The 25,339-nt window shown below is 40.0% G+C and overlaps 1 protein-coding gene and 1 long non-coding RNA gene across 2 annotated transcripts in view; one reads left to right on the forward strand and one right to left on the reverse strand.

Annotated features, from left to right (window-relative positions):
* SLC8A1 (solute carrier family 8 member A1) overlaps window positions 1-25,339 on the reverse strand; it is a 299,968-nt gene that overhangs the window by 97,712 nt on the left and 176,917 nt on the right.
* Window positions 13,206-19,862, forward strand: LOC111090587. Its single transcript, XR_005372350.1, has 3 exons — window positions 13,206-13,242; window positions 17,827-17,916; window positions 19,696-19,862. It is a non-coding gene; the product is annotated as an uncharacterized LOC111090587 (long non-coding RNA).

A 25,339-nucleotide genomic window follows, 5' to 3' on the forward strand; every position in this document is an offset into this window, starting at 1 on the left:
TCTCAAAGAAGGAAGGATGGAGCATGAAAGAGTGAAGACCTTCTAGCCCCTTTCTTTTGTCCAGGAAACTTAAAAATTTTTCAAATTCTTAGGCAAAGCAGCTTGGGTTCAGAGTTCCTCTTTATTCAGCTGTGCTGTCTCCTTCTAGCAGCCACGTGGCCTCTGGATGGAGCTATAAATTTGAGCAACAAAGTGTGTGTGTGGCAGCGGGTTAGGGGTGGGCAGAAGAGGTTAGACTAAGTCAGGGCCAACAGCCACCTACAGGCAACTCCACAGAACACTCATGTCTGATTTGTGGAAGTGACATCATCACTAGCCTCAGATCAATAGTGGCCAAAATTTAAGAACTCAACTGTAGTATGCCAGCTTTAAATCTTTATAATCTAAAATAGAGGACCGAGTTGACTCTTTCCTGCAGGCCCCCTCTTTGACTTCAGAATCAATGGCACATTTTCATTTCTAATTTCCAGCCTTGTCCAGTTCCTGGTGATATTAGCATGCATAAATAATTTGCTGGGGTGATCATAAAGCAACTCAGGAGTGAAAGCTACTGTTCAAGGTTCAAGATGTTGGGTCACCTGGGTGGCTCTGTCACTTAAACTCAGGTCATGATCCCAGAGTCCTGGGATTGAGCCCTGCATTGGGCTCTCTGCTCAGTGGAGAGTCTGCTTCTTCCTCTGCCGCTCCCCCTTCTCATGCTCTCTCTCTCTCTCTCTCTCATTCACTTACTCTCTCAAATAAGTAAATAAAGTCTTAAACAAAAATAAAAGTTCAAGATGTCTATTTAGAACTACATCCCTTGCACCCCATCCCACCCCATCCCCCTGCACCTATGGTCTACAGCCAAGAGAAACAGCCTTTCAAGACAGAATGTGTTTTACCAGTAGATGGAGTAAGTGGTTCCCAGTACCCTCTACCTGCTAGTTAATGCCATAGTCTTTCAAAAAGAGCCAAAGCCACCACCACCAACTAAATTATGGAACAATGTATAACTGCAGCTTCTGAAGGTAACCAATGACATGGATGGCTCTTGCCTGCCATGTTTTGTAGGAGAGGAATCATAGATCCATATATCCATATGCCCATCATATATCTGGATATATGAATATATATATTTATATTCATATCTCATATAGGGATGTATGAGTAATTGAAGGGAAGCAGTAGGACACAGAATAAACCTGGGGTACTCAAAATCCCTTCATTTCTTCACAATTTTGCCTAACACCAGCCTAACATCTGGGAAACAATCCCAAGTGCATTTTTTCCCCTTCATCTTAAATGTTTTTCAAAAGTGATCATTTTACTCTGTGGTTTGGTGAAAGGATGGAATGGGGGGGAAGTCCACTTCGCAGCTGGTACGACACAGAAGAGAGCTGCGTCAACTCTCAAAGGCTGCCAAGCCTTTCTTTTGGCAGAAGCACTGGGGATATTACACTGGGGATAATTTATCACGCTTGCTTTGGATGTTCCAAATTTGCAAGCTGTGGCTAATTTCCAGAGACAGCAAGGCAATAAACTCCACTTTCCTAAAAGAAAAACAGTAACCACACCACCTTTCAATTAAATGGGCCATGGAAAATGCACAGCCACAGATGATCATGGATATTCAGACATCCTCAGAAAGCCTGAGTGTGGCCACTAGCGGTGGGAATAATGACTGTGTGCCTGAAGAAGCCTGGTTTCATGGTTATTAGGAATTGGCACATGCATTTGCTTCTACATCTGTCTCTTTCTGTATATTTTCCTGCATGAATATGTACACACATGCACATGCAAAGCCTCACAGGTGCAAGACCAAAATGCACAAGTGTTAGGTGCTGGTAGAAGAATTATAGCCTCTTCTGCTATGAATCAGAAGTTTTCTTTACAGTCTCTGGGATCTGCTTTTCTCTACTCTTTCCTCAATATCCTGATGCCCTCAATGTGCCTCCTTGATCATCCAAGGCCCCTTGGAGCACGAAACAAACAGCACCTCCCTCTAGATCAGGAGCCATGTTGGAAAGTTTCCTTAATCCCCCAACTCTCCCTAAATATGTCTGTTGTCTTTTACATTTGCTGAACCAGCTCTTCAGAAACTGCCTTAGTGGATCATCTATTTGTATATTATGTGAATGGATCAGTATTTTACAGTATTTCCAGGCCAACATTCAAAGGAATGCAGATGGTGGGCATTTTGAGTGGGTGATTAGTGGGTAACAGGAAAGATATCTGAGGGGGAGAGTCTTAGCCCAAGGAGGAAGCCTTCTCAGATGTTCCTGCCACTTCTGTGGTCCAGGATCATGCCATCTGATTATGTTAACATCCCAAGTATATGTCCATTACAGAATCCAGACCAGGGCCACACTATGCCTCTAACTTCAGAGGAAGCACAGCAAACCCAGCTGTGTGAGGGTTGCACAACAGAAGAACTCAAAGGTCAAAGAGGAGTACATTGTTTTTCTCCCCTCTCCAGTTCACACAGGGTAGGCTGCTAGCTTTTTGTCTCCTGGTTTTTGTTTCTATGGATATGTTAATGATTTCACAGGATCAATTCCTGTGGCACAGAGGAACAGCTTGAGTCAGCCTCCACTTTTGAGTTCAGGAACCCTGTAATGGCAGGCAGGGTCTCATGAATTCTGAAATGCACTAGAAATATTTTCCTAATTTCTTTTTTGTGCTAATTAGTATGGGTACTTCGACGGTTTCCCTTCCTTGACTTGCTAAAACATTCATAAAAGTATGCATATAGAAAGGGCTCAATATATGTTAGCTCTAATTATTTTTATCCGATAATTGCTGAAGTGAATCATATTTCATGGTTCCCAGCCCCCAAACCAATGGAGGTTCCCTTTTGTCTTTCATGATCCTAACGAACTCCTCTGCCGTGGTCTGTTACCTGACAAAGTAACTTGCGTTTAGGTGTTAACGGGTGATGATGGGTTGACGCAGTATGCCTCCCTAGTGCATGTTATTTCACGACCTGACCTCTCCTTCGGGCTTCTGCTGCTTTCAGGCTTCTCCCCTGTCCTGTACAGTTCCTCAGATGCCTTTCTTCTCAACCCTAAAGCTCCTTATGTTTGGTAAGTAGAGGTCATCTTCTGAGTTCAGAGGATTCCCACTTTCGAGTGAACTGTGACCCCAACCTCCACCTTCAACTGTGTGCAGGAGCCAACTTAAATAGAACAACAAGGTAAGGCTTTGCTAAAATTATCCCATCTGTCAGTCTGTGAAACCACTAGTTCGAAGATTTTAATCACAACATTGACACACATAATGCTAATTTCATACAGTTATATAACTTCACTGATAAACCCATCTAAGTTATACCTGCATGGCAACAGACCTGAGGTTGAAAAGTGAAACAAATTAAATGACCATATGCTTAATTTATATTTACCTAACAGCAAGCGTTTCTGTATTCTGAAATAAATAAACATGTGGTGAACGGATTGCATGAAAGCGTGTCTTCACATCCAAAACCAGTATTAAGAGGAAAGGAACAACTAATTTGTCTCAGTTGGGTAGTAAAGGGACACAGCCTTCAGAATGTCATGGGAGGTTATATTACAACTATTTTTGGTTATTTGAAAACTGACTGAATTCTGGCACTGTTATTAACTAAAGTATCAATTAATAACCAATTTGGATCTAAATTTCACTTCATCTGTATTCCTCCCGTCTTCTAACTATTAGGATGCCTGGACTACTTGACTTACGTTAAAAATGTCCTATTTCCTGTAGCTAGTTGTGTTTTGCTTTGATAAACTCATTGCAAATTGTGTGTAATTACTACATTGTGAACAAGGGAATGGCAATAAATTAGGCATTGCATTTTTGAATAAAATATAAGCAGCTTGAAAAAACTATTTCTGGATGACAACAAATTTGGCATGACCAAGTAGGTTAGAATTACCACTCTACATTTTTATTTATTGAATTTTATGTCTATAGAACAAAGGGGGAAAAGAGGAAGCATATTGTAGGCATTAGCCTGTGTACTTTTCTGATTTTATGGATGATCACATTTATCTAGGGCCTAGAATGCTTTATAAAAGATGAAAACATTCTTGTGGGAGAAAAAAACCAATTAACTTCCTTGCTTGTAGAGATGGGTAACCTTGTTCCTTGCATCTTAGATTTCAGCAGGACACCCCTATCTTTGGATGAAAAATGCTGACCGGTGTGTTCTGGGAATCTTGGCTCACCCCAAGGCTAATGAGCACAGTGTCCTGGCTGTGTGCCCGGTTTTTGTGGCAGGGAGTTACCCCCGAGTGCTTTTTTTAACTTACGCTAAAGTTTTGACTTAGAAAGCAAGATCTGCCAGTGCATCAGAGGAAATTGGGCTTTCCCTCTATAACTGTCAAACGCAAATCCTATTTCCACCTGCAACCCTGGATCAGCCTCCATAGTCTGATATAATCACTATATTTACACAAATCTCCATTGGTGCAGCTGAGGGAAGAGTACAGATAGGACTCTCTTAGTTTGGGGAAACTAATCTTTGTGACCCTTTCAATGGGGCTACAGGAGAGGGGTTAGCTGGTGGAGAGGAATCCTAAGGGGTGCGTGTGTGCACAGAAGAGGAACAGCAGAGCATGCAAAAAAAATTGGGAAAGTGAAGAAGAGTAGCTCTCACTTGACCTTGTAGGCTTCCTGCATGGGATTAAATTTCAGAAACTGGCTGAGGCTCACAAGAAGTAATCATAGCAATTGCCTTATCCCCTACTGTCATCACATGGCAAGTTCGCTGTGGGTAAGACAGCAGGGAGTTCTTCCCAAACATTCAAAATTGGTAATATTTTCTTAAATTTCTCATCAACCTCATAGACATGATTGGAAACATCAGAAATTCTCTGTCCAATTCAATGCTTACAGGTTATTCCAAAGCAGCAGAACTACAAATGCAATTGGCATGTGCGCTTGCAGTCTCCTTCGGTGACACTTTCTGATGTACAATAAAACTTACTGGTATTTTTTAATAAGCCTCAAACACCCCAATTACAAGGTACTTTTTCCCCTTCTGCCTTCATTCTAAATAAATTGTTAGCCTATCTCACGAGTAATGTCTTCTGAAGTCACTTTGGCCCATTTATTTTTTTAAGTTTTAGAAATAGCCATAAAGGGGTCAAATCAATATTTTCACTAGCATTACTAAGTCCATAGGAGAGATGTTGTATAATTCAGTTTCCCATCCATGAGATGGCTTGGAAAATGTGATGCAGCCCCAGTACAGCTCCCTTATGACAGGATGATTTTTTTAAAAGCAGTCTATCCTTCTGGCAAAGTTTGTTTAGGCACAATTTGAAATTGCAAGTAAATAAGATGATTTTTGTCTTGCCTTAGAGAGATGGATCACTGTTTCTGAGGTTTCCTTTTCTCATCTCAGGCAAATGAGGCCCGAGTCCCTTTACTGTTCTTATATCTTTGAACCTGTGGCCTTGCAACTGGCTAGCAACGAACCTGAAAAAAAGAATAATCGTGGCAGGCCTTATGAGGCTTTTCTCTGGGGAAAAAGAAGAAACAGAAACAAAGGAAGAGGAGAGAGGCAGGGAAAGACGAAGAGGGAGGAAAAGAGTGGAGAGAAGAGAAGATGGAGAGGCAGGGAGACCTGCAGGCCAGCTGGCCAGCTGATCCCGAGACAGGTTCAGTCTCACAGCCCTTCTGTTTTATTTTTCTGACAGAGCAGTACTTCATTAAGAAAAAGGCACTCAGCTATTAATTTGGGCTCACTCTTCACCTGGCCAATGAAGTATAAGCATGTGCCATTTTGCGTCTATTTTAGGGCATGGATGTGGGGGCGGTTCAAACTCTGCTGGCTGGCAGCTCTCTGCATTCATCTCACTCTTCCCCGCGCTGCTGCCTTCTTTGTTCTTCCCTCTCCTGACAGGCTGCCTGACGGGTACAAGAACCGTGCGGAGTCGGAACAGGCTCACACTGGATGCAGGAGGCAAAGAGCTCAGGAATAGTCCCTTTCTTCTTAGTAGTTTAAAATATATATAAAACGTTTTCTTAAGAGAATGTCTGAATGCTCTTAAGTATTAGTCATTGCCATTTGGATGCTTTATCTGCTGAGAGGAAAAATTAAAATCCTCTTGTTCCCCTTATGCCCTCCGTCTCTTCCTAGGTTGTAGAAATGACAGTAGGGGGGCAAGTAGGGGGAGTAGGGGGAGAGGTAGGGGGCAGAGGGAGGCCCATTTGTAACTAGTCTCTGGTGCTGTATTATGCAACTTCACAATATCTAAGGTACTAAGTGTTGGCCTCAGGGGATGAAACAGCAATTAATGGGTTAGATACACAAATGATTCAATATGTTTGATTCATTTCCATCAAGTAAATATTTTTATCACAAGAACGACTTTTTTCCACTCATCTGTTGATCTGTTGGATTGTCAGTGTATTAGAAGTGAGCATATTCTGATTTACAGGAAAAGTGGGGGAGGATGAGCAAGAGGTTCACCCTGTCTTGGTAACCATCAGAGACAAAGCAGGAATGAACCTTGATGAACCAGATCAAGTCTTGCCCAGAAACCACACAGGGAGCCACGTCCCAAGTAGCTCAGCTATGAATATGTCCACCACAAAGATACTCAGGGGCCTGAGATTCTCATTTCATGGGGACTCATACAAGATATTTGGCAAGGAAATGACAGCTAATTGTCTAGTGAGACAGAGTCATTTTTTAAAAATTTTTATTTATTTTTGATAGTCAGAGAGAGAGAGAGGCAGAGACATAGGCAGAGGGAGAAGCAGGCTCCATGCACCGGGAGCCCGACGTGGGATTCGATTCCGGGTCTTCAGGATCGTGCCCTGGGCCAAAGGCAGGCGCTAAACCTGCTGTGCCACCCAGGGATCCCCGAGAGACAGAGTCGTTTTAACGGATCACTTAGCTCCTTACTATTTTCACTGAACAGCAAAGATCTGGGCTTATGAGATGAAGCTGTCTCCTAGTATCTGGTTGGGGTCCCAGAGAGTTAGAAAAGGTGGAGACCCTGTTAATGAGAGGTTTCAAGAGAGACAGAGTCAGAGAAGCCAAAGATGTACCTTGTCTCTCTTACAGATTTGGTAGGAATCAGACCTTCCTCAAAGCCCCTTATTAGGGACGCCTGGGTGGCTCAGTGGTTGAGCATCTGCCTTTAGCTCAGGTCATGATCCTGGGGTCCTGGGATCGAGTTCTGCATCGGGCTCCCCGCAGGGAGCCTGCTTCTCCCTCTGCCTATGTCTCTGCCTCTCTGTCTCTCATGAATAAATAAATAAAATCTTAAAAAAAAAAAAAAAAAGCTTCTCATTAACTTCACTGTTCAGAACTGGAAGATAGCAAGAACTCCGACTCCATCACTTTATGAGAAAGGGACCTGAATCTCATGGAGCTGGTAAAGAAGTCACAGCTGGAGAATAGGAATATTTTCTATGTGCTTGGCACTGTGCTAAGTGGTTTGAGGTGCACATACCTCAGTTAATCCAGTGATTACCAGCCATGACCATGCATCTTAATCACCCATGGAAACAAAAAAATACATAGTTGCTTATGTGTTCCAATCCACCACCCACTAGACACTCAGATTCCTTAGGCTTTGGGTTAGAGTGAAACGCCTATAGTGTTTTGTTTTGTTTTGTTTTGTTTTGTTTTGTTTTGTTTTAGCTGCGCAAATGATTCTGAGTTACTTCAGGGTTGAAGACTATTTGTTTAATTCTCACAATCCTTTGAGGCAGGAATATAACTCCATCTTCTGCACTGAGTGGGGCACTTGATGGGATGAGCACTGGGTGTTATTCTTTTTTTTTTTTTTTTCTGGGTGTTATTCTATATGTTGGCAAATTGAATACCAATAACAAATAAATTTATTTATATATATATATAAACTCCATCTTCTCCAGGAGATAAAAGTGAAGTTCATGTCTTCAGGGGACTAGAACCCAGGTCTATAATTTCTGGTTCCTTGTTTTTTTCCGTTTAACACAACAGCTTTCCTGGAGGGCTGAAGGCTTAGGTTAGAGTGGATAACCCTGCGACTTCCAACTGTATTTCACTTTATCCTTTTGAGTGATTGTTCCATGAGAAACCGAGGAATATATTTGCCAGCAGCAGAGTAAACAGAAAAGAGTGTAGGGATTTGCATTGTGGTGCTTTTAATGCTGGTTAGTTGTGTGACTTATGGGCAGGCCACCTGGTTCAGCCTCAGTTTCTCATCTGTATAATGGGAATGGCAAACAATATCTCAAATTGCATTTGAATATTAAATGAGAAAAAACCATATAAAGTAATTAAAATAATGCTGGAACACAGTGGTAGTGTGCGAACAGTTCACATTACTAACAGGTCCTAATGCTTGTTGCTACATTGATGGCTACTAATAGTTTTCTTTTTGCCAGACAAGGGCATTTTTCCATTCTTTTATTCTCTCCCTTTTTCTGTAGACAAAAGAATGTGGTGACTGGAGAGAAGGCACTAGAGGTAGGATAGAGTCAGAGATCATAATGAATCACGCAGAATCTCTCTTAACCACCCCTCTCCCTACTCAGGATACATAATTTCTAGATATGGGGCTCAATGGGAAAATCAGGTTGGAACAGGGGATGCATCTTAAAACTGCATCTGTCTCTGCCTATCAAACCCTTTATTTTTTTCTCAGATGGAGACTGGTATGGGGAGGTGAAAGCCCCTCCCAAAGATGACACCACTCCTTAAGCATCACACTCTACCTTGGCCTCACTTGAATAAACAGATTCGTCTGGTGTAATCCTAGGAGCCGCTAGACAGAGACAAGTACGTTCATCACTTGAATGGTGAGCTGCAGCGTTAGAGTTTCTCTATTTATACTTTGTTCTGCAGGCAATCCTGATGCTTTTACATAATTGGTGAGCCCCACTGGCTCAGCGAAGAAGGAAACAGGATGAGAAACAGTACTCTCATTTCTGTATAGGTAAATGATGAATTCACAAGCCAGCTTCACTTCCAATTGCTCTAGCTAACCTACCTATTTTAGATTACATGAGATGACAGTGCGTTTTATTGTTTTCCCTCTAAAAGTTGGGCCTTGATGACAGTCAATTTGCCAACACAGGGGAGCCTGCAGGATGATAGGCAGGGCAAGAGATGGTAAATCAGGCTGGCTCATAATTGCTCAAACTTAGCCTTGCTGAGTCGATTCAGAACTTCTGTAATTGCATAATACTCCAAGGTTCAAGAGGATGGATGTTTGGAAGCATTACATACCATGTATACACTCCATAGTGCAAACTTCCATGGTTTCAAAGATTAGCTTTGTGTTCCATACAAAATTGAAATTGAGGCTTGTGAAGTCATAGACTGCACGTGGGAGCCACACACCTGCTCAGGTATAGGAAAAGCCTAGAATGCCAAGGCATTTGAGAAAAATCTGGCTTTTGTATATAGACCTCACCTCTGGATCTTGCCTCCACAGAGGAGTCAGGTATAGACAAGTAGGATTCTGGAAAAGACCTGGATTCTCCTACTCTACCCCTTCCACTCTGGAAGCAGAGGAGAACCAATGGTGTAGGTATTTGACTGACTTGCATTTTGTTTCCTTTTTAGAGATGAAATGGAAGCATCTTTGACTAATGTGTCCACACTTGAATGTCCATAAAAGTAGCAAATGCTGGCGTCCAACTGTTAATGAATGATCTAAAAGATTACTTGGTGGCTTTTAGTATAATCCTGAAATTAGTTAATGGAAGTGCCACTAATGAACATCTATTAATAGGGGCAACTGATGTAACACAGCTAATGTAATGGCCAGGAGGTGTAATCAAACATGTGGATAAAGCAAACCTAATACTGTTCTGTATCAAAGTAGCTCGCTTGAAAAATGTAAAGCTAGAAAATGATCACAACTGAGAGACATTTTAACAACAGGGTCATTGCTTAGGGGGCTTACCTTCGAGTTTTATTATTTTTTTTAAAGATTTTATTTATTTATTCATGAAAGACACAGAGAGAGAGAGAGGCAGACACACAGGCAGAGGGAGAAGCAGGCTCCATGCCGGGAGCCCGATGCGGGACTCAATCCTGGGTCTCCAGGATCATGCTCTGGGCCAAAGGCAGGCGCTAAACCACTGAGCCACCCAGGGATTCCAACCCCCCCCCCCCTCCACCTTTGAGTTTTAAATGGAGAGATGGACAGCTATACTTCGAGACCCTCATTCTCCATAGGACTTTTCTTGATTATTCTTAACTATTCTTTTTTTTTTTTCCTTAACTATTCTTGATTATTCTTGATGTCAAAGCTCTGATCATTTCTCTGAACTCTTATTACGTAACAAGGAGCTTATGCCTTTTAATTCAACAGTTAAATTTCTTTATGGTTCTTTGTTCTAGGAGTGTTGTAAATCATTAGCGATAGAAACCAGGGACTCTATCCATAATAGGATGTCTTCCCTAACTCTTTTCCTTCTCACCAAACTGCAACTCAGGGGTGAGTAAGTCCCATACTCTGGAATCTCATAGAGTGTTTTGTTTCTTTCTTTATATCCTAATCATACCACGTGCAAATAATCGCTAATGTATCTCCTTGATGAGGTTCTTCGGAATCTGGGCTTGTGTCTTTTATCTCTGATTCCCTACACCAGCACCAGGCTCTGCAGCAATGCCAGGGCAGTGCTGATTATTGTGACCAAAGAGATAATTGTGTTGTTCAGACTTAGTTTGTGCCTATGTCTTAGGCAATTCAGAGAACAAAGAGCTGCTCCCTGCCTTCAAAGGGCTTGGAGTCTAGACATACATACATAGAATTCAGATCATGCTGCCAAATGAATACCTCCAAGAGGAAATGTAATTAGCGTATTTGTAATGTGTGCTTAAAATTACCTTTTCTCTTTCTAAATGAGGTCATTTATTTAAAAAAAAAGCCAATTTGCCTTGATTACTGCTCTTAGTAAATAAAATTATTGGCAGAGTTCTGACATAGCTCTCTTGTTATGAAATATGGAATCTTGAGAGTCAGTCATTCTCCACCTAATTTCATCTCAGTGTAAAGGATACCCAAGCTCTGGTATCATATATGTGATATCTTTTTTTCTTCTTGCAATGGACACTTGCTTTAGCTATGTCTTTGTACAGACAACATACACACAAAGCAAGAACCAGGGATGTCTATGTGAGATGGAGTTCGTTTTAGCTTTTAGGGACACACAGCTATGTGGAAAAGGCTGCTGTCTACACTGGCATGACACTGGAATCTCAGCCAACTGGAAGCAGCTGCAGCTGCCTGAAAAACAAAGCTGGGGGACTTTGACAGCAGAGGCAAACGGCTGTAGCCCAAATCCCAGGGCATCAAAAGCCCTGCTGTGGGGCCTGGCAAAGGCACCAGTGGACTGGCATCACTGAACTTCATTTAATGAAAAGAGCCCTAGGTCTTCATCGTGGGCCAACTCCATTATTGCCATATTCTGGTCCTCATTAAAGGTTTGGGCAGCAGGGAGCTGTTCACATACAGAGACCTACTGCCATGTACGTGGAAAGCAGAAATGGTAGATGTGGCTAGAAGTGGTTTACAACAAACCTACTTTGTGTACAAATAATCGAGTATGCTAGATTCTACCACCAAACCATGGAGGGGATAACAGTGGTGGAATCATGTTACACCTAGACTTATAGACATTACTTGCTCAATATTTTATGTGAAGGGTGCTCACTTTTTAGTTCTTGCAAATAATGTCTTTTGCTAAGTTGCATCCCTTTTATTAACCTTTAAGAAAGGGAAAGCAATTGTTCTTTCATGTAGTCAAGCCATTACTGATTGAAAGGCTACTATGTGCCAGTCATGATTAATTTCATAATGGTTTCATATGTGTATATATATATATATATATATATTTGTATATATATATATTTGTATATATATATAATGGAATATATGTTCACATGTTAATAAATTGTATTTATTTTTATATGTAACCTAATAACCATAATCATGAAGATGACTGATTTCAACCTTTCATTTTGACTTACACTCTAAAAGCTGTTTACCTGGCTGCTGTTCACATATAAACTGAATTTGTTCCATGTACAATTAACAGGGGTAAAACTTGAATAGAAAAGGTGCCGGTTAGAGATAGCTAACGGCCTCTGACCCCACTAAGTTGCAAGAATATCATTTTCATAATTATAAAAATTAGGAAAATAAAAATGCCACTTCAGGGAAATATATTTTCCCATAAATAAAGATAAATTGTATTTAAGAACACAACTTGGGAACTAATTAAACAGAGCAAACACTTCAAAAAATCAATGGTCTGAGAAACCCTATAATTCTTTTCAAAGCTAATAGAACTTGTCCTTGCATTTATCTCTCTTTTGTATTTTCTGTATAGCAACAAAACTTCATTTGTTTAGTCAATCAAGAGTTAATGTCTACAAGACGCTCTACTGACCTGTCTCCCGAACAAATACTGATAGACCTGTGTTTCCACAGCACCACATCAGTGTTGTAGGTGCACTTTGTCTCCATGTCCTCTCCTGGAAGGGTTCACTATGATCTCCTGAGCATAGTCCGATGACTATAGTTTTCTAAAATGCTCTGGAAATAGCTTGGCAACATCTGTGTTGTGTAATACACATTATCTTTTTGCTCTTTTGTATTCTATCCTTGGTTTCTTAAGGAGCAGTAATTCGTGGGTAAAAGAAAGAGTATTAGGAAAAAGCACGTAGGTTGAAACTATGAATCACATACATCCATGAGAGTCCCATTACTAATGACTATGACGTTGACACAAAAAGCTAGGTTAGTTCCTGACTTATTCGATGGATTCAGACACTTCTGATCTGAGAAAAGTCTTAGGAGAACAGCCAAACAAAACTCATTATTCAGATTTGGAACTAAGGTCTAGAAAGATGAACTGATTCTTTTTTTTACAAGTTCCAAAGTTGGCACCAGAGCTGAGGCTATAAAATATCTCTAGGTCCCCAGTTTGGGATCTTTTCACAGATTCCAGGCTCAAAGACAAACCACTGTATTATGAGAAGGGTACTGGCTTATGGTGCACCCCAGTGACTCCAGAGACATTATGGGTTCCTCTAAAAATTCAGCTTTTACTAAATTTTGTTTGTATGTTTTTCCCATGTTGTATACAAACCCTCAGCTCCAAACAAACCCTGGGCACTTTTGCTTTCCTGCTGTTTTGACTTTGTTTGTGCCTTTCCCAGTTCTAGAATGCTCTGACCATCATTAATTCATTCTAGTTCCCTTAACGTACATTCCAGAGCATGGCTTTCATCCTAACAACTCATGCATTACATTTCAGGTCAGCTGAGAAGCACAACTTACATCTACAATGTAAAACAAGATAAACACTTGCTCTTATCTGCTTTACAATCTTAGTTCAACAAATGAGATGATTGTAACTTTCCATCTCAACTTTTACTTGATCACTAGAAGGATATACATGATAAGCAGGAGCACATTATGAATGACTCAGTGAATGGGAAATGTTCATGCGTGGTTCAATTTTCCTTTAAAATTATACGTAATTGAATGCTGTTTAGGATTAATGAGCCTATATAGACATTTAATATAAAATTCAATGCAAATTTTGTATACAAAGCAAATTCTGCTCTTTACCACATGTGCTTTATAGCCTACAAGAACAAGAGCTAAATGTACTTTTATAAATAAAAGGGTGACTCTGCTCTCTATTTGGAAGAGTCCCTTTGTCTTTGTTTGAAAGCTTCCTTCATGTGGGAGGGAGTTTTCCATATGCAGATATCTGCAGCCATATACGTAGAAGACAGAAATGATGGATATGACTAGAAGCAGTTTAAAAGAAACCTGTTTTGACGTACAAGTAGTTAAATGCTCAGACTGTATCACCAAACCAAGAGGGAGGGTAGAAATCAAGTCTGATCTTTAATGATCTGCCACATTTCTCAAGCCTTGCTTGATTCTCTGAACTGGACCCATAACTGCTTGCTAAAATCTTTCTGGTCTGCTTCGTCTTAGGACACATGATAAGGAATACTTAGTATTTGCAGAGGAGTAGTAAATGCCACCTATGCAAGAGATGTACTGGTTCTTGGCACAATTTTTTTTTCTGAACTGGAAAAAGGTGATATGAAAAATATAAAGCAAAAATCGAGTTAAATTTCGCAGAATATAATATGTGTAAATATAAAAGAAATGGAAAATATCCACTACCCTTTTGGCATTAACATCTAATTTTGGTGACAATACCTGACACACAACTACAGATCTCTTTTGGTGGCTCAGGACTCCAAATCTTCCCACTTTGTCTTCACAGGGAACATTTTGGAGGAATGGCTGTCTATGTCTTTCAAAATGGCTGTATCAGTGCTGTGTTTTCATCCCCTCTTTTTCTTTCTTCTTGATTCAAGGGCAAAATACTCATTCTTTTCTTCCGGGATTCACTTCAAATGGGTTTCTCCATCTATTGTGAATCTGGTACTCTCACTTTTCTCTTAAAATTAATTCTTCTGCAGAGCTCCTTACGTGGATCTCCTCCCCTGAGTTTTGGGCAATTATATTCCCTCATCTCTTTCACATAAATCTCACTTGGAAGACAAACCCCTCAGGTTAGACTGCTGTCGGGTGTGTGCATTTCTCATCGAGAGCCAGCAACACCTACATCAATAGCATCCACCTTCACTGCCACCTGCGAAAGCATCTTACGCTTTGGGAACCTATTTTCTTTTCTTTAGCATTTCTGTTTGAATGTGAATCTGGCCCAGGACAGGGACACTGGAGCCAGGCCTGGCTGTCCCTGGGCTCTGCCTGGGACATATAATGTGGGGGGCTCTGGATTAGGGACTAGAGTCGTTAGGAGTAAGATAAAGTTTCTGAGATCCAGGAGCATACAATCTGATAGAATGAGGCTGTGTGTCCTAAGACAGAGCAGGCCAGGAAGGTGTTAGCAGGCAATGAGGTCCAGCTCAAAGATTAAAGCAAGGCTTGAAACAGGTGGTAGATTATGAAAGGTCAAGTAGACAAAGCATCAGAATCTGGTTAGGTGTTTGTCGAAGTAGAAACCCCGAGGAGAACTTCGTTATGAGCCAAAAGACTCTTTGTGCTCTGTCTTCTGGACCTTCCACTCTATCTGGGCACCTAAGTCATAGGATAGTAACTAAAAGCAAAGAAAATCCGGGTCACATAGGTGGTGATGGGGTGCTTACTTTTGGCTGGCACATAGATGCTCCGATTAGAGACAAAGTGTGTTATTTTGAGAGAAATGGAGCATGTGAATATGGCACAGATCGCTATTTTTTGCTCTTTTGTGCTTACTTTAGCAGCACATATACTGTTTTTTTTTTTTTTTGCTCTCCAACTTTTTTTCAAGGAATTACAAGGGATATATATTCAGAATGATGTGCTGTTTAGATGGCAGTTATCTACACACGGAGACTGGAAGTTAGGAGAGTAGGACTAGATGGAAAAATGAGGATTTGATGCATATTGTCAAACTGAATGGCCTTTGTGAAGCAGTCCTAACCACTTTATGTTACTGCCCAAATTCCTCTTCTGTTTCTTGCTGGCAATACCCCCTAAGGCAGAGCTGTGCAGTAAGTCTTCCAAATTCCTTGAATCTGCATAGTCTATGAAGTTAAGTGTGTTTCTATTATATAAAATAACTCCAAACATTGTTCAAAGAATATCTTTTGTGAATTTCTTTTTCTTCTGGAGAAGATTAATGTACATCATTAGCTATAGAAGCCCTTCTCTCCTAAAAGTAACAATGTAGGTACTTAGGTGTTATTTGCAGTGGAATTTACCTTTATAGTGATAATTGCAGTAACCTTTTAAATGAACATATGCATCTACCAGAACCTGCACCTGTCATTATTGCCATGGAAACAGCTCCAAAACATAAGATACAATTCTATTATTGAGGCCATATAGTTTCCCAAATAAATTTTAATGAAATTGTAACAGGAAAAAATAAGAGAAGAATTTTATGGAGAATAATTTTAAATTATTTAGTGAAGTTTGCAAAAAATCTTACTAAAACCACATTGGTAACCTTCATCTGAATAAGAAATAATGGTCAGTGAATGTCAAGCATACATAAAGGAATATAAAGGAGGTTTATTTAAAGGTAAATGAAGCACCCAAATTTTACCTCTTTAAGTTTATCTTTAAAGATTTATTTTTTTATTTATTTATGATAGACACACACACAGAGAGAGAGAGAGAGGCAGAGACACAGGCAGAGGGAGAAGCAGGCCCATCCAGGAGCCCGATGCGGGACTCGATCCCGGAACTCCAGGATCGCGCCCTGGGCCAAAGGCAGGCGCGAAACCGCTGAGCCACCCAGGGATCCCCTAAGTTTATCTTTAACACTGTTTTCAATCACTATTCCTATCATTGGTTGAAGCATAGCATTAGCTGTCTGGTGGCACCTACTGAGATCATGGAGTTACCTGAAGATTTTTCTAGTTTCTGTCATCTTTGAGCTTTCTGTTGTTATATGTGAAACAGATTTAGAGCTACGTTACTTTCAGAGCTGAGAGACCTAAGAGATGTCTATTCCAGCTCTTTACTTTCCAGATGAGGGAACCAAGGTCCAAAAAGGTAAATGGCGTGTCCAAGGTACACAAGTTCATATGGCTGGACCAAAACTCAGGTCCCTGATTCTCCTCCCCACATACAATCACTGTGCTGCCTTGGGAATATGGCCCACCTCCCCACCAGGTAAAGCTGGTGCATTCTTTCATGGAGGGAGAAACTCAAGCTCTGGACTTGAATATCTGGGCTTTTATTGCTCAAAATCTTCAAAATGCACTAGTCCAATTTGTTAAATGAAATAAAATTTGAACTTCTCCCTTAAAGGATGTGTCTACTTACAAAATCGATTGATTACATGGGGATTACTACTTTGCACTTTAGAAACTGAACTAATACTTTAATATAATTTTTAAAAGGGGAAGTTTTTTCGATTTGTAATCATTGCTTCATCTCTTCTTTACTTTGATGTCATGCGAATCAAATGTCCCAGGCTCATAATAAAGCCAACTGTGAAATCTGTGTACAGTTCCAAGTCAAGAGCCTGGGAAACCCATTGATAGGTCTGAATTTAAAGATATCTGATGATGGTTGGGATTTCAATATATTATTTTGAGCATGTAGTTATGGCGTTATATGTGAGGAAAGAAAGCCCTCACGGTCATAAATTATGACTAGGAAATGGGTACTCCCAGAGACAGAGAATACTTATTATGTAATGCTCGTTAAGGGTTGATGGTGTGGCAGGCTCTGGGCCGAGTGTCTGGCAGAGCCGAGGACTCCCCAGGCTCTAGGAGGCTCCTGAGACAATGTGTCATGTAGTGATGATGGGTGGAAAATACTCTCACTGTTCAAGATGTGGATTGTTTTGGCTTCCTTCGGGTTAGGCTTTTGGCACTTGAACTGGTCCCAATGTAACACCACAGCTGGAAAATGACATTATTTGGATTGGTTAAGAGGAGCTTTTGAATTGAACTCTACTGCAGCATTAAAGAAGGGAAAATGTGCCTGCCACATTCAGCAAGTCTTAGAGGAGACGTCTTTCTATTGTTCACGTGTTTGCAGATGAATATGATTATTAACACTTTTGTATAGATATGCAGGTATATAAGACACTCAAGGTTATATAAATCTGTCTTACTAGAATAATTCATTCCATAAATATGTAGTGGGCACATATTCAATGGAACACTGTTCCAGTATGTACATGTGCATACACACACATACAGACACACTTGCGTGTCACTTTTAAAACAGAGATAATGAATTCCTTCCTCACAGGTATTATAAGACATAGCATGAGTAAAGCACATGGGGTGTAGAAGGCTGCCATAAATATTAATTCCCTTTACATTTCTTCTTTGCCATCCCTCAGCTTTGGGATATGAATAACCTTTCTGTCCTTCCAAATTCTGCAAACCACCCCCAACATGAGAGAGAAAGAAGAGTGTGGAGATGATCTGTTGTAAGTCCAATTCAGAGCCTGGGACACCCATGCTAAAACTTCTCCTTCTAAAGAAGGAGCCCATAGACTCTGGCTTGTCGCCTTTTGGATCCAGAAAGGATAGGAGTTTTTTTTCATCATAAATATCACCAACTTGTCCAAATCCAGTGAGAGTAGACAAATAGATATAGGTATTTTTTCTAACTATACAATTAATACATTTATGTTGTTGAATATTTGGGATAGAAAAAAATAATTATGTATAATACTATAATTCAAGTAATGTTCCACTGAACAATTTGGTGTATTTCCTATAGCTTGCTCTTGACTTTGGGGCAGACTCCTAAGAAATGAACACGATGGGACTATGCTATCTCAATTTTGACTACACATATTGTTATATATAGCAGCAATGCCTTATGACTTCCCCAAGCAGAGGAAAAGATATGTAATGTGAGAGAGAGAGCGAGAGAGGGTAGGGAGAGAATGTATATGTGAATACTGAGGAGCAATGAGTCCACTAGAACTTCACGACAAGCTGGAACCGAAAACATCAAATATATTTGATGCTCGGTCTTTGTAACTATCATTTTAGAATACAAACTAAGACATAAGGGTAAGAAGTCTGCATGTCATGTCACATTTGCAAATAAAGCTAAAATGGCTTTGTGTAACTTGTAATCTCACTGTTGTCCTGGATATTCCCCTATCAGGCCACCTTGTGTTTATGTAGCTTCTCGCTATGGCATGTGCTCGGAGCAGAAAAGGATATAATTATAAATCTCCATCCACTAACAAGAACAATGGTTGCACCCAGAAACCAGACTCTCCTTCTGTGAAGCTCTACATAGGAAACGGAATGGTGTAGATACCATTTTGAATGTCAAAGGCCTAAAAATGTTAGGAAAATGGCTGCCACTAGTTCTTTGTACCAGGCACCTCTTTGATCATTTACTCATGGTATTACTTTATCCATCCTGTCCCAAGCAAACCGAAGACCAGAGATTTTAAGATACCATGCTTATAATTACTCAACAAAAGCAAAAGACAAAGAAGTATATGATCATAGTGCATTTCAAGACTTTCTAGGCTTACTTAGAAAGAAAAGAAGCTAAATTTGTGTCTCTGAGCAAAGTAAGCCAGACTAGAAGGAGAAACTTGAAATGCAGAGTATACTTTGTGCTATCTCCATTTGATAGAAGCAAAGCTAATGAGGTTCTGCTCTTTATATCACGATTATTACGACTGTTTTTCTAAATCCGGCATCTTCGAGAAGATAGTGCAATTACCACAAATCATTTGTTCCTTCAACAAACATGCATACAAATGCCTACTGAATGCCAGTAAGAGCAGGACCGGTGACATGGAGGTGTCATTTCATGAACCATAGTTTCTACATTAAGTAGCTACAATGATTTGGATACTAAGGAACTAAACTAAACTTTTAGAACAAACTAAGGAAGTATTTACTGGAGTTATTTCCGACTCAAGGAAAGAAGCTAGAAAAATTTTTGAAGTCTAAATTTCAACATAAAGTATTAGTGACATCATAGCTTTAGGGTAGGTTTTACCTGCTTTAGACGAAGAAATACATTCAAATGGAACCTGTGGCCCATAACCTCACTCTGGGAAAACCGACAAAGAAATGCAAAATTACATCAGTGCTATATAGCTCCTGAAGGGTAGTATTGCACTTCTCCTTTCTGATGGATCCACCTGTGCCCTCAAAGTATATTCACAGTGGAGAGGGCACCAACTCCGCTGTGCATTTATAGTTGAATCTATTTTTTTCCCTGACAGAGAAAAATATTCCGATGGGAGAAGAATTTCCATGCTCTAGGGCTTCCCTCTGATAAGTCTTAAGTGCTGGCTAAAGAAATATTTCCAAGACCTCAAGAGGACCACTTGAATCAGGAGCAACGTAAGAGGAAAGTAGGTAGAATGGGGACAGCTTGCAGGCAGATTGTGACATTTCTGAGTAATTACTGAGTGCAGAAGGTTCTGGAGTTGGAGGGCCAACTCTCCATCAGCAGTCCGCCTTCTCTGATACGAAAAATGAACATTTGAGCAATTTAATGGAAAGCTGTGAAAACGCAGCTGCAAGCATTGCATTCCAGTGAGATTGCTTCCTCTAAGCTTTCCTATTTAGAACATGTGAAGCCTTCCAGACTTTCTCCCTCGGGGATTAGAAAGTAAGCAGAAGCTCTGGGCCCTTGGCTTTAGCAATGGGTGGTGAACCAGGGGAGAGTCAATGCAAATGAAGAGGGCCACAGTCTAACCACCATCATTGCATTTACTGAGCACCTACTATGGGAGAGTCTTGTTCTGAGCGTTTCACATCTGTTATCTCTTTAAATTTCCCAACAACACTAAGGTAATGACAGCCTTTCCTGCCAACCTATGAAGCCCAGGCTGGGAGTTGTCCAATGACTTTTCCTGTATAATCTCGCCCTAAGGGAAGACGTTACTCTGATTTTTCCACCTCATGTTTTTCCCTGGCAATTGCTGTGAGAGAATGTTGTTTTTGGAGTTGGGTAGGCAAGTGTTGTACATGATATGAAACCCCCTCCCCCCCAAAAAAAAAATCTGACACAAAGCATTAGTCAATTTCAGCCCCTCTATGCATGATCAAGGCCTTTTCCCACTGCTAGATATTTTTAAATGAACAGATTTGCCTCAATTTTCAGCTGGGCTTTTGCTCTTTGTGGAATGCCACCCCAGCCAGCCTCAGAAGCACTAAAAGAGGATCAGTTATACTATGGAGCAGCCACACGGGGGCACTCCTGAGATCCAGAGGAGTCTTCCTACCAAAGAAAGAATCACTGGAGTCCCAGATGAGCCGGTGGGTGTGTTTAACAAAGGGAAAGAATGTCTGGAGGATAAGACCCAGTGCACTCATTCTTTGGAAAATGTCTGCTTTATGTATTTGCCAAGTGATAAGGAATCTAGTAAATCTAGTATAATCAAAGGGCATTTGACTATTTATAGTGTTCGAAGGTAGCTTCCTAGCTTTTGAGAGAATTATATAAATGGCTATGTTAAAAATAGGCAACCAATATAATTGAGCAACCTGAAATAGGCTATGATACACACCATATGTTATGGCTATGGAAAATAAAAAGAAAAGGAATTCAGTATAAATTGAGAATCATTCTCACATATATTGACCCAGTCTCATGGAAGAGGCACATAGATTGGAATTTTACCCCTTGTGCTGTTGTATGTACAGATCTTTCTCCCCAGTATGACACCCTCCTCTTTAGCACCCTCTTTGAAATAGCTTTGATCTATTTGTTTTTGATCAGTCTATGGCTGATCCCCAATATCCCTTCCGGCTCCCAACATGTACTAATAGTCACATTAAGTGCCTGTAAATGAAGAGATATGTTCAAGCCATTTTTATCTTGTGACAGAACTAACAGTGAAAGTAGACAGTAAACAGTAAATACCCACCTAGAAAGACTAATGTGTAAATCTAAAGTAGATTAGTGAGAATTTCTCTAGACAGAGTGCTTGAGAGGACAATTTAGCAAGCGTGGAATTTGACAAGGTAAAATTTTTGCACGTTCTAACTTTATGCTGTACATATCTATTTGTTTCTGCCTGGAAAAGAACCATTAATATACAAGACCCACTTGAACCACCTAATTTAGCAGAAGAACCCAAACCAAAGAAGGCATGTCTTAGCATTAATATTTTCATTTGGTTTCATCTTATTTATAAAGGTGACTCTTTAAAAAAAAAAATCACTCCCTGGGGTTCCCTGGGTGGCTTAGCAGTTTGGCACCTGCCTTCAGCCTGGGGTGTGATCCTGGAGTCCTGGGATCGAGTCCTGGATCAGGCTCCCTGCATGGAGCCTGCTTCTCCCTCTGCCTGTGTCTCTGCCTCTCTCTTTCTCCCTCTCTCTGTCTCTCATGAATAAATAAATAAAATCTTAAAAAAAAAAACCACTCCTTATATACACCCTTATGTTTATTACAGCATTATTTACAATAGCTAAAATATGGAATCAACACACATGTCCATCCATAGATAGATGGATAAAGAAGATGTGATATATATATGTATAAATTATTTAAGTAAATAAATATATATATATGCAGAATATTACTCAGCCATAAAAAGCATGAGATCTTGTCATTTGTGACAAAATGGTTGGACCTAGCAGGTTTTATGTTAAGTGAAATAAGTCAGACAGAGAAAGACAAATGCCGTATCATTTCATTTATATGCAGAATTTATGGGGCACCTGGGTGGCTCAGTTGGTTAAGCATCTGATTCTTGGTTTTTGGCCCAGGTCATGATCTTAGGGTCATAAGATCGAGCCCTGTGTTGGTCTCCCCACTCAGCAGGGAGTCTACTTCTCCTCTCTCTCTCCCTCTCTCCCTCTGCCCCTCCCCCGCTCAAGAACTGTCTCTCTAAAATAAATCTCTCTAAAATAAAAAAATTTAAAATAAATATTTTAAAAATTTTTTTAAATAAAACATAAGTAAACAAACAAAAAACAGAATCAGACCTATAAATACAAACTGATGGTTACCACAGGGAAGGGAGGTAAGGGGAGGGGCAAAATGGGTAAAGGACAGTAAGCGATACAGGCTTCCAGTTTGGCTCCAGTTATGTTATTAATAAATCATGGGAATAAAAGGTACAGCATAGGGAATATAATGATACTGTAATAGAGTTGTATGATGACAGATGGAAGCTACACTTGTAGTGAGGGCAGCATAATGTATAAACTTATTGAATCACTATGTTGTACACCTGAAACTAATGTAACATCATGTGTCAACTATATTCAAATTTTAAAAAGTAAATAAATTACTCCTTCCCTGCACTATTTGCTGCTCTCTTGAGATGCATGTTATGATAAATGCAAACAAATATTTTAAAATCATACCAAATATCCCCAAACAGATATCATGTCCAATTTCTAATCTGCAATAATGTTTTATGTATTATTATATTTAATATAATCATTTATAATTATGTATTATATGTGTGTCAGAGAGATGTTGAATGTTTTATATACATTGCCTTATTTTATTCCAGAAAATCCATTTTATAAATGAGGAAATTGATGTTTACAGAAGTTAAGCAACTTGTCTACGTTTGCATAGTTAATAAGTAGCTGAACTGAGACTCCATAGGTTTGTTTCAGCAGCCTATGATTGTAATTGTTATACTCTATGACTAGATTGGACTAGTTTATCAAATAGCTCTTCAATTAACCCCTCTTCTTTTAAGAGTTTTAGCAGATTTTAAGTATTTCTTTTCCTAGCTAGTCAAGAACTTAATTTTTAAGCTGTAGACACACATAAGTTACGATTAAAAAAAAAAAAAAAAAACCAAATACATGCTCCAGATAGAGACTAGAGTTGCATTTCTTGCCAGTGGGTGGCTACAGCCACACTATAAAGCACATGATACACATCCATCCAGACCTTGCTTTAGAAACCCATTTTGAAGAGGGAAAACTAGAAATACGTAGACTGTGGTCTTCATTCCATTTAATAAGGCCTGCTTTTATTGGGTTTCCCCTATAATTATGCAACTTTTAGCCAGAGTCAAAATAAGGCAAAGATGTTTTTCTGCTTGGATTTTATTCAACATGGTTCATTTGTAAATGCTTCCAACTGGTCCCCATGACAGACTTTGTTCACTGTAGTTCTTCTTGACTTTCATTAAGCAGAACCTCAGATCTGAGCAGTGTGGCCCAGACATTGGGCTGGTCAGCCTGCTCAGCAGTTCATCTTCCTGAACATCACCTTTAAGATCTGCCAGTTGAGTGTGTGGTGTTTCCAGCGTTGCCTTCCAAATAGACATTTTATAAGGAAAAGTGGCTGCTGCATAATTCATTTCAGAAAGAAGATGGTGAACACGTTTTGCTTTGATACGCCTTCACACGAAGTCTGTTTGTTCATGGGAGGTTTGCGTTCTCTTAAGCATGCAGTTTTTTAAAAAATTCTGTCTACTTGTTTATGGGCTTCTATTCCAACACTTTAGAGAAGATTTTTTTTTTTTTAATTTGTTTTCAATGCTGTCACTTTAAAGGAAAATGGTCAGATGTGACTAGGGCTGGGCAAATGTGGTCTTGCTTTCACTGCCTGACAAAACTTGCAGTCTAATAGACTTCTGTTTAAAACAAATGAGCATGTTCCATCATTGCCTCAGATTCTTCCTTCTTTCCCCATATCTTCTGGAATGTAACATCTAAGGGTGGGAAACAGTCATTTTAGTGGGAAAACATGCTGGAGGGGAAAGGCCATTTCCTACAGACTACCGCTAGAGGAGAATTTGGTCCTCATCTTTGGCAGAAGTGGGGAGTTAGTACCTTTGAATCAACTCTGAGCTATGTGAAGCCTTTGAGCCTTGGTGAATTTTCCAAGCACAGGGCATTGGCTTTCTGTAGCCTGGAATGAAGAAGTCTACTGTCCTCCAGAGAGCATGGCAAGTGCGGGTGAGGTGCACTGCTTAGCTATGGCCCATCATGGTCCTGACCAGTCAGACTCCCGGTTAGGCCTAATCACAGAGGGCTTTGTTGACAGATGATTGGAAATGCTCCTGACCAAAGTAACTTTAGAACACAGCAGAGGTGCGTGTATAAGTGTATGTGTGGTTTTCGGGGGTGTGTGTGTGTGTGCACATGCACATAGAGAGAGAGGTGTCTGAGGCATGGATCTCACTAATGTGATTATTTAAATAAACTCTCCCAAATGCTAGAGTAGCAGATGGCACTACAAAAATGAAGAAAAAAGGCTCAGGGCATATATGTCACATTAGCTATATTGGCCTGCATTCAAATGATAAACATTTTCATCACCCCAGGTTATAGCTGTTTTAAATTTTTTGTTAATATGTTAATAGAAAATGCAAATTCACACATAGAATTCTAATAAAAATGCATAAATAATTAGACTTTACAAGAGCAAAGGACCTTAGGGATTATTTCCTCCAGCCCTCATTGTAAAGGTGAGGTCAAGAATTAAACCAAATTGCAGAGAAGTTCAGTGTCTTGCTAAATGTCTTACAGGTAATTGAAGGTACAACTGTGATTAAAATATAGATTCTCTGACTCTATGTTCAGTGTTATTTCCACTATCACCTATAATAGATTTAGAGGCAAAGATTAACTTGTGTCAGCTATGCGCAATTCCCAATAAAATGTTGCAACAACCCTTGATGAGTGTGTATTCCCTGATTTCATACTTGGTGGAAGGTAGTGATTCTGAGTCCATTAAAATGATTGCTTGATTTTTTGAATCGTAGTTCTCTATTACACCAAAACTATTTATAGAACTTTTTAAATATTTTATTTATTTATTCATGAGAGACATAGAGAGAGAGAGGCAGAGACACGGGCAGAGGGAGAAGCAAGCTCCATGCAGGGAGCCTGATTTGGGATTTGATCCCGGGACTCCGGGATCACACCCTGAGCCACAGG

The sequence above is a fragment of the Canis lupus genome, chromosome 17 (assembly GCF_011100685.1).
Source record: "Canis lupus familiaris isolate Mischka breed German Shepherd chromosome 17, alternate assembly UU_Cfam_GSD_1.0, whole genome shotgun sequence".
Classification (NCBI taxonomy): domain Eukaryota; kingdom Metazoa; phylum Chordata; class Mammalia; order Carnivora; family Canidae; genus Canis; species Canis lupus.